Below are 15,966 nucleotides of genomic sequence, written 5' to 3'. Positions count from 1 at the left end.
CACAAGAATCTGTTAAACCAATCAGTCAGGAACCAGAATTCCTGATTTTAGCTCCAAGATGCCAACCATATGTAATTCCTACTTATGGTTTCTCTAATGAATTGTTCATTTGCATTATAAATGGAATGCTGTAGTAATACTGCCCTAGCTCTATAAACTGTTGAAAGCCTATTACTGCATGTGAAGAGCATCAAAATCCTTAGAATGCATGTAAAGTCTAGCTGTACCACTCTGCTCTAATTCTTTGATGTGTGTTTCCTTGTCACCCCTATTGTCACTCACAGGATTATTGCTCCTTGGATCAAGGGATTGGAAAGGACTCATGTCACAGCTAATAATCTGCTTCATTCTGAGATATTAACAGGTTGTGAATTTTGTGTAATTAGGCAGCTGTTTTTGTCACGGACTTTGATGTGTGACTCTATTAGTTGCTGCTACTGATCCCTTGGCTTAGAGGACAGCACGCATCAGAATGATGTATCACATTTTCTGCTGCTGGAGCTGTGACATAAAGGTGCGGTTGAAGCTCACATCCCACTCAGCTTCTGGCTTTCAATTGAGATTTAAGGCATTTGTTTAAAATGGAAATCCAGGTTACCATTTGTTTTACTACTATAATGAACAGTTATCTGTACACATCGTACGTACATTGCATGAAGAGTATGGTAAGCATTGAAGATTTAGCTGCCAGTGGAAATGCCGTGGTTTGGTAAATTTCTTTGTGATTAGCCTTCACTTGAAAATGAAGGAAGGGATGCTGAGACTGACCAACCCGACATGACTTGTTCTGTTTTCTGTAACTAGGTCCTGTCTGCTAATGCTGTTAGGTCCATCAAGTCAGGCAAATGTCTAATTTCCCAAACAATGCTATGAAAGTTCATCATGGAAATTTATAGATTGTTCAGTACAACCCTATAAACTCTACCCATACATCAGGAGTCAGTTTACATGCATAAATAATGCATCATCACTTCTGGATTCAGTTACTAAGGTTGTATTTCAAGTTCCGCACAGTTGCGCTACTACTTTCTCAAAAGCTTCTCTTTTTCTCCTCTTTTTCCTAAACGTGCATTGGTCTGTACGGGTAATCTGCATAGTTAGAGGGTGTAGAAGCTTGAAAGGATATGAAGAAGTAGTCCACGATCATGTCTAACAGCTGTTACTCAATTGAAATCTTTGGTGTAAAGCAGCCGTCCCTGAGCTATGAGCTGAAATTTCCCTTCATGGTTAATTCCTCCTAACTATCCCAGAAACCAAGGCTTGCCAGACACTGTTACTGGAGGAGATGTTGAGACAAGCATTGTTTTTTATTTCTTTTTTTCTGTACCAAAGAAGACAGTGGATGGGGAGGGAGTAGTTATGTAGCAGGAAGAATTCTCTCAAATTCTGTTCTTTAAAAGCCACAACGTTTTTTGTGGGCACCCCTTCCTCTTCAGTCTCCTTAAACAGAACGACCCTGCTCCCCAGTCTCCAGAGCGTGGGTTTTCTATGGCCCAGTAAATCATCTCTGAGCTGCCTAACAGGGATCCCATAGGATCTCTGTTCTTAAGTTTTTGTGAACTGAATGTTTACCATCTGTTTACTCCTAGGAATTAAATGAAAACAAGTGAAAAATTTCTTCAAATGCTTATAATTTTAGGAAATTTTTGTGCAGGCTCCCAAGCAGTGAATAATTACTGGGATGAACAGTGGATCAGTAGAACTAAGCTCATTTACTTCTTTACATAGTGAAATGTGTGGAGATAATTTTAGTTAATGAACTTGCTCTTTTTTAAATATTGAAAGAGTTATTAAAATAAATAAATAAATAAATAAATATATGTGTATATATATAGTGGTTTGAAAGAATGCTCAAAAATAATAGGAATGGGATGCACATCATAACAATTATTGCACTCCATTATGATAAATAAAAACAGTGATGGTAAGAGTTAGCAAGTATTTATTGCACTCCATTATGATAAATAAAAACAATGACGGTAAGAGTATCTCTAAATATTTTTAAAGTATCTCTAAATATTTCTAAAACTTTTCATTGAAATACATGAACAAAAGTTTTACTCTTCGTCTCTTCAATTCCTATGTTGGAATTAGGAGCTCATTTTTATTTATCAGTTAATAGAAATAAAAGTAGTCAATGCAGTGCAAGTGGTCTGCCATGCATTGCGCTGCATGGTAAACCAAGTAAACTGATAAACTGCAGCTCCTAAATAGCTTTGCGTGCTCATTATTGGTAATTACTGAATTATTGGGATTCAATTTGTTCAAAGGTTTTTTCCCCCATTGCTTCACTCCAGGTTGTATGTCTGTACACTTTAATTCTGTGACATGAAAACGGCTTTAGGACTCCGTGGGATGAGCAGCTGGCGTTGATGTCTATCCCTAAAGAGATTTATGAGATAACAGGGTACTTTAGCCACTGGTGTTTTTAACCGGAAGCATGACAGGAACCAGTCATTTTAAGGGCAAAATTTGGATACTCTGTTGAAATATCTAGTAAACAAGAGTTATCAATGACATAAAATTGAAAAGAAAAAGGGATAAACGTGGGCCATTTTAAAATTGTACATCTTGCAATTTGCTTGTGTCCTGAGATTCTTTTTATGTAAAAATGATCCTACTTTGCTGAAAATTGTTTAAAGATTTTTGCATGAATGCTTAAACAGAAAGCTAATTAGAAAGGGATTCCCAGAAGCTTCAGAAATGACTTATTACATTTGAAGTTATTACAACTATTTATTAAACATTGCAGCTTTTTTATTAAACTTTTTTTTTTTTTTTTTTTTTTTTTAAGCTATGAACAGTAGATTATTACATAGAAATTAGACATTTGGGTTAAGCAGGAATTGATTCAATAATGAGATATTCTTAATGTTTCCCTTAAGAGTGGTACCTTCATGATCTAACAGGTAGAGTTCTTACTGCCTAACCAGATACAGAAATGTATGTGCGTATATTTCATTCTAATTAGTTGAGCTGTTACATTAGTACGCTATATTTGTTTACTAATAAAAAGCAGGTGAGGTTAGAGAAATCTGGGTAAAAGTTTGGGAATTTTAATGGTAGGCCTAGGTTTTGTATAGAAAGGTGGAAATAGGTTTGTGAAGTGCTTCAGTATAGCAAGTTATGTTATTCCTGAAAGAGTTTCATTGCTCCTTGGGGAAATATTATAGCAAGGTGTCTTCTGATTTGTAAACTAGGTAGATAGGATGTTTTAAGATGAGAGCTTTCAGAAGACATTAAAGAGAGTCAGGTTATATTCTCCAGGGTACCTTCAGAACTTATCTTTATTGACACATTGCCCTTAGGGGTATTTATAATTTAGGAGATAAGCATGCATAATGTTAACAAAACAGGACAAGGTACATGAAGGTACCATGTTGTACTGATAAATACCTTTAAAATGCATATGATAGAAAGTTTGGTTTAGAGTTTCTTCAGAAAAAAAAGGAAAAAAAAGAAAGAAAAAAAAACAGAAAAAAGAGCTGGGGTTTTAAAAGCTTACTTATTTCTTTCTTCTAAAGAGAGACATCTGGCATCATCCTTTATTTTGCTTCTACTAAACCCTAGAGGCTTTCCAAAGCAGAAAGCAGGGCAGATGGGAAGAAGTAAAAGTTTAGGCAATCGTTAAAATATTTATTTATTTTTTTCTTATTATTCCTCAATATAAGATGTTGAATTGAGAAATGCCCACTTTTACTACAAGATATTAAACAATTGTTTTGTCTTGCTTATATTGCTGTAACAAAATGTTGCATAAAATTACTGTTAATCTCACTGCTGTTGGAGATCCCTGTACTGTAAACTACAACCCATATAATAGCATAATAATACCACGTTAAATTACAAGGCTACAAAAAATATCATTTAGCTCTCCTTAGTTTGCCAGATAATAAAGTGTAGGCAGTACTGCAGGTTTTCACCTTAAATGTAGAGTGTGATCACATATTCACAGCTTAAGAGTTATGTGAAAAGTGTTGTACTGTAGTACTATGCAATAAGTGTGTGAAACACTGAGTTGGGCTACAGCTTGAAAAGTCTTTTTGCTAAGGAAATATTTTTTTAAGTTAAACAGGTACAGATGTGATTTGCATATGTGATTTATTTTACAAAACACGTCATTTTCACTTCTGGGACAGCAAGAAATGAAATCCTACGTTCCAACAAACCTTATGAGTAAAACTCAATCCAATGTTTCTTCTCTGTCTTCTTCAACACAGAAAGTGAAAACTTATGTCTAGTTTAAGATGGTTACTTCGGAATGCTTATTGGGCATTTGACTTACTCAGAAAATTTGCTTCTTCATTTCTGTATTGAAGGTAAACTTCCATCACTGGCACTTCAGTCACCTGAAGTGTGACATTATTAGCCGTGGTCTCTTCCTGCCAGAGGAGATGAGATTCATAGAAACAAGAGAAGGCAGCTCTATGTATTTTTGTGTATATATGAGACAACCTATGTATATATATAAGTACAAGGGCTGCTCTAGAAGTAATACTTTCTTGTTACTATGTTGGCCTACAATATCAGAGGCAGTTGTTGGTGGTACGGGAGTAAAGGCTGAACCCTCCCACCAGTACTCCATTATGTTTAGTTGCTACGTGACAGATGGCAGCAGAGGGGCAGTCTGACAGAAACCTGACATGGAAGTGCGTATGAAGCAAAGCTGCAGCGTGAAATTCTTTCATGAGGGACAAGTGGCACCCATTGACATTCACTGACATATGCTGAATGTTTCTGGAGACCAACAATGAGGTGGTATATAAACGCATGTAATGTATGAAACTATTAATGCATAACAGAAAAACAAAAATAAAAGCATGGTGTTTTGCTTGAATTCTGTAGCTCCAACCTTTCTCAAAGCTAAGCCAGTTAATCTCCAGGTCATATGCGTGTGTGTGTTATTCAGTGTTTTTTCATTGATAGCAAATTGATTACTTTGTTTCAGGAGTCATTACAATATTGCAGTATTCTGCAGAACACAGTTAAAAAGAAATAAAATGAAGATTATAACCTTTTAATGCAGAAATTACTCAGTATGTGATTTTTGTCACGAGGTGACTAGCAATAAAACACGGAGCAGGAGGTTCAGGTGAGGGCAATTATGCAGTTTATTTAGTGAAAATCCTGGTCAGTGTTATTGAGATGTCATTGCAGAGGACTCAAAAGCCTTCCTCTGAAAATATTTGTAATGAGCTGAAATCTGGCATTTCCTAATAGAAGTGTGATCAAGAATGCTTTGCAAAATTGGGACACATAGCTGGTAGTTTACTTTCTTCTCTCTATTTTCTGAGATCTGTATGTACATTATTGGAACATTTGATCTTCCGTATGAGAATTTAGAATATCTGGAAGTGGATTATTTGTTGAATAACAACTAATTAGGACAAAACAGAAGCAGAAAGCTTACGTCACTTCTGAATGACGAATCTTGTTCCAGCCAATGTGAAGCAACATCATGTTATACACAAACTGATCTCTCTCTAGTTTAACACCAGTGTGACTGTTCTTAGAGTAATTTCCCACTGTTTCTAGCTAGTTTTGTTCTACTCTGTGCTGTTGATGGATTTCCTCCATTAACTCATCTGAAGTATTGCTTAAAAATTTCCAACTCAAATAAGAGCCTTAACAAGGTGAAAATGTATGGAAGGGTATAATCCAAGCTGCAAGTGAGAAGAGATGGGGTTTGAGGAAAGTTGGCCTGTGAGAAAGTAGAGTTTTCTTGAACATTATCCTCAACTATTAAGTTATTATTCATCATATTTTATCTTAAAATTTTCCTGTCTCTGTCAGGACTCTTAAAACTCTTAAAAGTTTGTTCTAGTTTGTGTTCTGATCATAGCTGTAAGGTCTGCTAGTCTGAGTTAAATTACATTGAAATTTGATCCCTCTAAAGATCATTTTCTCTTAGAACTGTCTTCTATTTAGAGGTATTAGACACGTCTACACTAGCCTGCGGTACACCTGTGTTTTTCAATATACGGTTAGTCTTGTTCAAATGAGCCAAATGTAGATAGTAAAACAAGATACAACCTGGGCTTTATTTACCGGCTTTGAATCTAAAATGCTAAAGTCAGGCTTGAGAAGGAGCTTCATTGTGAGTACAAATGATGTAGCAATCATTGCTCCCATCAGTTGCTGAAGTGCTACTGGCGGACAGGTGTCCTCAGAATGCCTTGGACTGGAGTCTGGCCTGTGAGCTAGCTGTGGAAGAGGCAAGCATACAGCAGTTTCTGATAGCTGAAACACTGTGATGAAAAGAAGTGAAGGACCATAATTCCACATCAGGTGTGTTTCTAGCCTTGGTCAAGAGCTATTAATTCAGTAAATGTTTGAAGTTAATGAACAGACATACCTGGAAGCTTGGCAGTATCTGTTGGGCATCAGGCTTGCCTGGCAACTAGTTTTACTCTATGGATTGACAGGCTGTAGCAATATATCAAATGCAAGCTGCATTAGATTTTTTGGGCAAATAGTTATTTGTTACCTTCTAACTCTTATATTTTCCTCTGAAACATCTACATCTTAATTGAAACATCATCTGAAACCATGAGAAGTAATTGGCATTTGTGAACCTGCTGCTGATGACAAAGCTGAAAGGACCCAAAATGAGAAGCATGGATTTCAGACAATTTGTCTTGCTCTTCACAGACTTTGTGTGTTGAACACTGCTTTTTACATTACCTGAAGATACGGCGCTGGAGAAAAAGACAGCTGAACAGAGATTTGATCTCTCCTTTAATCACATGAACTGAGAATACTTCAAGTCCTAACCTTTTCAATGACAATTTATTTAACTCATTCCTCTTAGTTCATAATTAGCATTTCCACATGTCAATTCTGTGTTCTTTGGCAGTATTGTCAAAATTCTGAATTGATGATGGCAATGTGCTGTCAAGTTGATGAATGATGTTTTCTGATTTTGCTGTAGAGCAGAAGTTAGAGGTATGTTATTAAAAAGATTGTGAAGATGGGCTTTCCAAGGGCATCTTCTCTCTACTTCTCAGGGAAGGAAAGAAGGTCAGAGCTGTCAAAGAGGTTCTTATTCCTCATATCCAGCTGGAAACTCTGATCTCAAACCCAGCCCATTTTGTCTTGTCTTTCTGCCATGAACTGCTGCCTCCATTTTGTCAATAACTTCCTCTAGATCTGAGGTAATTTGTGTGTTGGGTTGTTTTTGGTTTTGGTTTTGGTTTGGTTTGTTTCTTGGTGTTTTTAAAGTCAGTTCTAACTTTAAACTGATAGAACATGTCTCTCTGAAAATACTTCTGCTACTGCTGAGTCTAGTGCCTTATTCTGTAAACTGAAAGAACTAGGATTGCACTGTAGGGTTTTGGATCTCCATACATCTGTTTGAAGTGGCAGGTTTGTGGATTTTTTTCTGACACCTCATGTACTTCATTCTTGAAGAAAGATCAGCATATGTCACGGATTTTGAATTGAAAAAATCTATTAGCAAAAAAAATCTGTTTATGTGCATGCTTGCCTTCAAGCGTATGTTAGCATCCTTTTGGCCTATGACAGGTGTTTAAAATGTGTCTGAATATATTCATATACTGAGGTTGGACTATGTATTGATTTTTTTTTGTGTTTATCCATTTTGGGAAACAAGTGAAAGGAGTTAGAAAAATAATGAAAACCGTATTTTTAACTATATTATTTACTTTGATCTGCAAGCACAATTAGGATGTATAATAGATGTCTTGCAATATGGCACTTGCTAAAGATTTTAATCCCCTTCGTCAGTCCTGAAGCAAAGGCATATGAGAAGTCTTGCACTGCAGCAGTCCCAGCAGTCGTATACATGGACAAGCTGGCACTCAAGCAATTTGGTTTTGGCAGCCTGCTGCCTACCTACAGCTACTGCCAAGTTCACAAACTAGATCCCTTACCGTGGGTGAGCACGCAGATAGAGTCTGCTAGACGTTTCGTGAGCTGAGGGCTTAACCGTGCCTTAGCACTGCTACTTGCATTTATAGACATTAAGCATCTGCCATGCTCTGTATGAACAACTGGATGTATTATCCCTCTCATTGGCAAAATGCCTCTGGAGGATTAAAAGAAAAATATAGCTGCTTACAGGCACCACATTGACTTTTCTCCCTCTGCCAACACTGTCTGATTATTTGTAGGGATTTATCCTGCCTTAAGTGTTGTAGTCATTACAGTGATCAAACATGCTTGTGCTGTGATGTGAACCTGACAGGAATAATTTGTGACAAGGCCAGGGAGGTGCCAGTGCACCTGGGCAGTGCTTACAGTCAGGTCTCTTCCTCGTTTCCTCTGGCTCCTGGTGTAGGTAGGTAAAAACAATAGAACAAGTAGCTGCTGCACAAGTAAACAGTCCCTTAATCCTTCACGCAATGGGGAGCTTCAGCTGGGGATGGTTTCAAGAGGAGCACCAGTGGAAACATTATTGTGAGGGATGCTCAGTCAGCTCCCTCTGGCAGTCTCTCTCCTTGTTGTTTCATCCATCTCTGGTCACTTTCCTTGAAAGGAGGAGTAAGGTCAAGAAGTTGGGCCATAAAAATAATAGAGAAAATGGCGTAAATAAGTAGACCTGTGCCTGCAAAGTCCTGTTCATAAAATGCTGTACTTGGGCAGCGATGCAGTGCCCTGTGTCACATCTTTCTGCAGCCAAGTCCTTGTGCTCTATGCTCTCACCCTCCATAGACGTCCCAAGTTCAAGACCAGATTTCTACTGATACACTTCAGGTTTCAGCTTACTAACCGTTTTCTCCAGTTCTCCTGTCACTGTTTTTCCCTGGATTTAGAAAACAAACAAACAACAACAACAGCAAAGAAAACCCATCCTGGTTTAAACAGCAGTAGTCAAAATGGAAACAGCATTTAATTATAATACTGCTTGACTTAACGTGGGTTTCTGATAATGTAACCATCAACAGTAATTGTTAAATATACTTTGGCAGCTCTGATGTTAGTTTGAGATTTGAATGAAAAGCTCAGTATTGGTAAGTGAGCAAGTTACAGAATATATAAGCCTCACCCATGGGAGAATTTGGAGTGATTGGGCTTTGCTGGTAACAGCAATGCGAGATCTGAGATGTAATAAAATATCTGTTGGGAAATGAAAATGTTATTACATTGGATGTTAGGCATGCCTGTGGTCTTAGAAAAGAAACCCCTCACCACCTCTGAAATTACTAAGGTAGAATTAAACGGTATTATTGCATTATAAGATTATTATAATGTGTTTATGTAACGGTCTTCTCCAAAACTATGGAGTTATGCAAGCAATGACTTAGAGTGCAACAGTTATGTATCTGGTCTGATGCCAATAGTACTTGTGTTAGTCCTGGGGTTAAGTTCTGTGTTTATGTATGTGTATTAACTCATGCACAACTTGTGTCTAAACTTCCTTCTAAACCCTCCATTTACTAACATGGAGTATGGCTGAACCAAGAACTCAGGAGAGCTGCAAGGCTCAGCTGAGCCCTTGAGAAAATGGACTTGGCTGAAACAGAAGGTCTGTTTACAAGAAGAAGGAATACTGAGTGGAAATTTTCCTCAAAGATTTTTCATGCTGATTCCGTTAAAAAAAAAAAAAAAAAAAAAAAGTCATCAGTGGGAGTCATCAGTGTGGAGCCAGGTTAGCATACTATCGCTACTCTTAGCCCCCAGCTTAAGATGATCAAAAGGAAAGCAAAGGAGTAATCATCTATGAAATCTGTGTGGTCTCAAAAGATCTCTAGGGTTTGGCAAATAATTATCAGCATGTAAGAATATAAAAAAAAAAAACAAAAAAACACCAAAACCAAACCAAAACATCAAAGTTGAAAAATAAAAGCCAAACATATATAAAACTTTCTGGAAAGAAAATGTTCATCATATTATGCAGTGTTTAAGCTGCTGTGATTTGCACTTTGAAGCCTTTTATGTGTCTGTGAAAAGTAGAAGTGTTTTTAAGTGCAGCACCAGAAATGTTGCAGGTTCCTTTGTTCAATGAAAGATCTTTGACTATCATTCAGATTTTGTTACCCAAATTTCAAATGATTTCAAAACTATATGATAATACGAGATATCAGACTCTCATATTATGACATGTGAGACTCATGAACAGTGTTAGGAACTCAAAGGAAGCTTCAACTGTGCAGAGTATCTGCTTCGGTTGGTGTTTGGCTGACAAAATAAATTTTTTTGCATGTTGTGTTTAGTTTGATGCCATCACTGAGACTGGTCTGATGGTGACTGACTTCATTTAAATGGTTAAATTTGCATTAGTAGAAACTGGAGATACTTAAAGCTGTGGTGCTCAGTAAGCAAAAATGACCTAAGTCCTGATTGTCTTCAAGCCTTAGCTACCAGCTAAGAGGCTGTAATTACTAAAACACAATGTTTTTAACTCTTAGTTTGTTAGATCTGTACTAGCAATGAGCATGTACACAGAGGCTAATGAGACTTGCATAGTTAATTTTGTTAATAATCTTAACTATTTTAGAAGTGGGATGAAATTAGTTCAGATTAGAATTGTGTTGCCCTGGTTATGAGTTGCAAATACAGGGAAAACTCCCATCCAAACATTTTCTGTAAGAAAAAAAAATAAAAATGGAAAAGCTGTTTCTCAACTCCTAGCTGCCCACAGAGCTACTTTAAGCTAATGTTTAATACCTTTATTGTATTGAAAGTACTTAACTGAGGCTTTGGACGTTTGCTTGATTTGAATACTCTTTGTAGCTGACAAAAACTATAGTTGCCTGCAGATAAAAGGAAATGAATGTTTTCTTAGGATGCCAAAGTTAAAATTAATTTACCTTCAGAATTGCAATCTTGCTGTTTAAAAGTGCTTATCCGATACTCATATCATAACAAGTAGCAATTACTAAGAATACCAGTGTGTTCAATTCTATTGTGAAATATTCTAGACATTCTTATTTAACATAAACCCGTCTGTTTTATTTTTTTATTGTTGTTTTTGAAGATAGAATGAAACAAGAGGCAGAGCGTAATTTCTAGCTTGTGTTTTGTTTTTTAAGAGCGGTTTTGATGGTCCTATTTTTTCGTGAGATTTGGTTTATTAACTTTACCTTTCACTAGCCAACCTAAAATAACTGACTCTGAGAGCTCAGGGTCAGAGTCGTCTGCCTTTACATTTTTTTTTTCATGATAAGTTTTTATTCCATGTGAAACTCCTGCTAATGCAGTATTAATGGCGTAGAATCAAGCACTCAAAAATAGCTTGTTCAAAGAGGCTGAGCAGTCGTCCGTTCTTTCTCTGTCCTCTGTGTACATAGAAAATGATCCCACTAGGATTAAATGTCAATAGTCAAACATTGCATAATGTCATGCAATTGTAATAGATAATGAACTGCATCTATTTCACTTTGCTCTTGCTAAGGTCCTTTTGCTGTAGACATTCCACAGGCACAAGAAAATGTATTTTCTTAATCTTTGTTACTGCTGGAATCATGGAACAGCTCTTCCCAAGAGAAGTTAACTATTACAACTATGAAATGCCTCATGAACTTCTGCCAGCAGAAGTTATCTTGATCTGATTCTATTCTGAAATGCGAATCCGTGCAATTAACCTTGACACTGCCCTTTCTGTAAGTGATACTGGATACAAACTTCCATTCCTAACTTGAGAATTGGAGTGTTCTGAAGCCCTTCCAGAAGAGAAATTCTACCCAGAAAGAAGTTGAAGAAAGAAAACTCAACTAACGGTATCAGAATTAGATTAAAGTGTGTCATTTTATGTGAAGTGGCACATATGCTCTTAATTAAATTGGAGCAGACTCAACTGGGGCAGTTTTTTCTATTTTTTATATATTTTTGTAGACTTCGCTCATTTAGAGTTTGAAGTGTTTATTGAAGTTTATCATGTTAATCTCTGATATATTATCCTCATGGTTATGGAAAATGTAAGGTTCTTGAATTACCCAAGGTCAAAGAAATTTGTGAACTACGGCTTGTTGCATTTTTAACTGCTAAATCATTCTGTCTTAGAACAAGCCGCAGCATATGGTGGTGTGTCTGTATGGCAGGTTTTTGCAAGTGGAAGAACAGGGAAAACTCTTGGGAGAGCTGAAAGTCTGATGCTGAGGCAATCACAGATTGTTTTGTGGAACTTGCAATCTTTTTTTATTCTCTTCATGAATTAAATTTAGAATGCCTTGTATGGTTCAGGATTTGTCACATAAAAATCTAAGTGTATTGGGAAATATACTCTTAACTAATCTCTTGCCTTTTCGTTTGTGATAATCCATACTTTATTGGAAATCTCAGTGTGTATTGAGTTTCCTCGTAGTCCTCCTTGGTTGTTGTACAGAAGACTTCTATACAGTCCTCTGAGGATACAGGACACCAATGACATTAGAAGTAGCAAATGATGCTAGTGAGGTATATGAAAGTTACTATTTGGTTTTTGTTACAATTTTTACTAGGCCACATGTTCATTGCAGTTCTTTATACTTGAAATAACTAAGTTAATTCAATGAACTCAGAAAACATTCAATAAAACTGGAGGATGAAATGATTATGGCTGGTACTAGTGTTGTGGATTAGGCTAATGAAGCCGACATTAATTTGTTTTTGTTAATTGATCTTTTTTTTTTCTCAGTTGTATGGATAGAAATACAACAGTTCCTTCTCAAGGAGCCCATACCCATATTCTTCCCTTTATAGCAAATTTACAAAGGAGAGGCATGTTTCAACTTAGACAACCAAAGCACTGTATTCTTCAGAAGTAACAATCGTAAGAAAGATGTCTATCTTAAATGTTTTATCTTCTGAAGTCTTATGTGATGCTTCAGCAGGTGTTTCCACATGCATAAAGCAGACAGATGACAGCCTTTAAGAGTAAATTTTAAAGAGCAAGAGAATCAAAAAGAAACATAGCACCTGGAATGTGACATGCACTTTTTTCAGTGACAGATAGATTAGTTTTGACTGTAATGTGATTGCTAAAAGAAGCACTGCTTCCATAGATCACCAATAGTTGGTTCTATATTTCATAATGGTAGTCAATCTGTGAAATATGCTTAGTAAAGGGAGTAGTAAAGGTGTGAGAAATTGAATTCTAGCTTAGAAGGATATAAGGGCCAAAGTGAAAGGTCAGATAAGTTTTTTGTGGCAACAAAGACAAGAAAGAATCAATAATGTAAATAAAAGTGTGCTGGATGGTGTACATGGTGAATGAGGATTTGCCTACAAAAATATGTTTTAAGAGGCTTAATGTTCCACACACGTTTGTCTGGTCTTAATGGATTGTTCTTTCTGTAAGTTTCACTAAACAAAATACTCAAATCAATTTAATTGTTCACCTGGTTGTATGTTTGTTGGTATGCATATAATTTGAATGCTTAATGGAAATGTTCTGCAGTCATAGCTAATTTATCCAAGAATATCAGCATCAACTTATAGTTTGGGGCTTTAGCTGCAACGTTTTCTTGTCTGTTAGTCAAATGAGAAATATCTCCCTAGAGTGTTTATTTCAATAAAATGTAATTGAAGTTATCTATTTCACAAGGAATGCATGAATATTTGTGAGTAGAGAGAGACATCTAATAATTTCAGTCACACTTAAGATTACCTTGGGTAGTTTGTTTCAGTATCTGAATCCGTGTGTGCCTAGGCTGGTGCGCATCTACAGCTAGGGAGAAGTCATCTTTGTTTCTCTTTTTTGCACATTGTTTTCATTATTGTTCTGTTGCGTGTGAGCAAGAGCACTCAGCAGCACTCAGCTGGAGCTCTCTGGCTTATCCTGTGTTAGGTTTAAGGGCCCTCATTTGCACATCTCGGCTACTGAGAGTTCAGTTGTATTGTACAGGTTCAGAGCAGTGATGGACTTAATGCATGTGAACAGTGAGGAGACCTTCACAGTTTGCAGGGAGATTCAGTTTAAATTTCCATCAACAGGAAGGGCTTTGATTTGTTTTTAAAGGAAAAATAAAACTGATGTGAAAGACTTGAGAATAGAGAAATCCTAAACTGATAATATTTTAAGTGTTTGAGATGATAGAGTCTAATACATTAACACAGATTTAAAAGGATATGAAAAATGAACAACGGTGTCCAAGAAATGGAGCAAAGCTAATCAACCATTAGTTCTTTAAATATTCACCATACAAAATAAACAGAAAGTAAAGAAAGCATCTATCAGCAAGTCTTGAAAGCTAGTGACGTGACAGGGATTAAACAGTCTACACAAAAGACTTAAATCTTCACATAGTTGTTTGAGCAAGATAATATTGTCCAGTCTCTGAAGTGCTTTTGTCTTGGTAAAAGGTATTCTAAAGCATCTTTAGCAAGGTATTGATAGCTATTCAGAACTGACAAAAGACTATAACTATATGAAACTCACTTACTGCCCAACAAAGTAACAAAATAAATTTAGTTTTGAATGGAGACTGATGTTGACAGAAAAGCAAAAGTAGGCCTTCTTACATCAGTGTCTTTTAACCCAGTAGATTTTTTAAAATTATATGCAGTGTCTAAGTGAAATTACTGTTCGTAAGTATGTATGTTTTATTTGTGATCTTAGGCAAAATGTGCTGAAATTGGTATTGAGTCAGAATAGATTGATAGTTGTGAAACTGAATGATTTTTTAACTGTTTGCAGCGCAATCCACCTTGACTTAAAGATTTGAAATATATGAGATCAGTCCTTCGTGCGTTGTAGTGGAAATGAAAGGTGAATACCTCTGTATTTATGCACAGCAGTGAAAACAAACAAGGAAAAAGAAGCCCCAGATTAATAGTTCATTGCCATAGGAATTTACTGTCTAGATCCAAAGCATATTTGTTCTGTAAGGAATGGGGCTAAAGCTCTCAAGGAATCTATTTTATTACCATATCACCAATATTTTTTTTATGAATTATATTTCTGGCTATATTTCAGACTTCCTATATTTGCTTCTTTTTGTACAGTACCATAGCAGTAAAAGTTCTAGAATTTCAAAACTAAATAAGGAAAAGAAGGCAACAGGAGCTGAGAATGTTGTGCATCTTAGAAATGACTTCTGAATCATTGTATTACTCTTTGAGCCAGCAAGTAAAGAAGTAATTAAGAAATAAATGTTTGATTCTTGTAATTTTATTTGAAACAGCTTATGATAGGGAAATTGGGCTTCTGCTAGAGAAAAATGGCTCTTGAAAATTCCATATGTTTAGTAACAGCACTGGAGTAGTCTGGTTTTTTGTTTGGGTTGTTGTTTTATTTTTTTGCTTGGGCAGTAACTAATTAGTACTGATTAGGACGTTGTACGTAGTGTTTAGTTATTGTAATAAAGCAATATATTATTTAACCAAAGTTCCAGTTAGATTATATTTTTTCCACTATTCGCCCAGTTTAATCTTGTCATACATTCTTTCTTTTTGTGAACCCTGAGCCTTACAGACTAGAATGTGGAGTTGCTGTCACCCATTTAACACGAGTCTGGTATGCATGTTTGCAGGAGTTCTGTGCTGGAGATCTCTGATCTTGAGGGGAAATGAAGCTTTGCCCGTGTATTGAGCTTGTACCCTGCTTTGATAATCCTACACCTAGGTTTTCTGCTTCAAATTCATGAATGAAAGGATTATTTTATGTGCTATATGTTTTGGAAAACTGATTCTAAAATGTAACAGTCCTACTGCAGTTTGTACTATAGAAGCAATTGAATTAATGAAAATATAATAAAGCATCTAGGGAGCTCTTGGTAAATTCAGTGTGTAAAACTCCAGTTGCTTATCAGCTTCTGTCTGCTGTCATGAATGAGAGGTTTCTCTTATTTTACTAGCTTTTTTCTTCTTTTTGTTTTTTTTACATTAATTCTGTTCCTGTTTTGAAATCAATAGGTAGGTGATGAGATGTATTAAGGAAAATACTTCAGAAAATTACCAATTGCCACGATGCACTGTGGCATAATAGTCTTTGGAATACAAAGTTGGTTGAATTAATTTTTTCACTGACTTACATTTTACTTAAGAATCACCTCACTATCAAAAAACAAAACAAAAAAAAAAAAA

At 36.1% G+C, this 15,966-nt stretch overlaps 1 protein-coding gene across 2 annotated transcripts in view; it reads left to right on the top strand.

Moving 5' to 3' along the window:
- NRG3 (neuregulin 3) overlaps positions 1-15,966 on the top strand; it is a 366,572-nt gene that overhangs the window by 320,193 nt on the left and 30,413 nt on the right. The gene's annotated exons all lie outside the window — the stretch shown is intronic.

Source organism: Coturnix japonica, chromosome 6 (assembly GCF_001577835.2).
Source record: "Coturnix japonica isolate 7356 chromosome 6, Coturnix japonica 2.1, whole genome shotgun sequence".
In the NCBI taxonomy this organism is placed as follows: domain Eukaryota; kingdom Metazoa; phylum Chordata; class Aves; order Galliformes; family Phasianidae; genus Coturnix; species Coturnix japonica.
The sequence above is the reverse complement of the archived record's forward strand: the minus strand, read 5'-3'. Positions and strand labels throughout refer to the sequence as shown.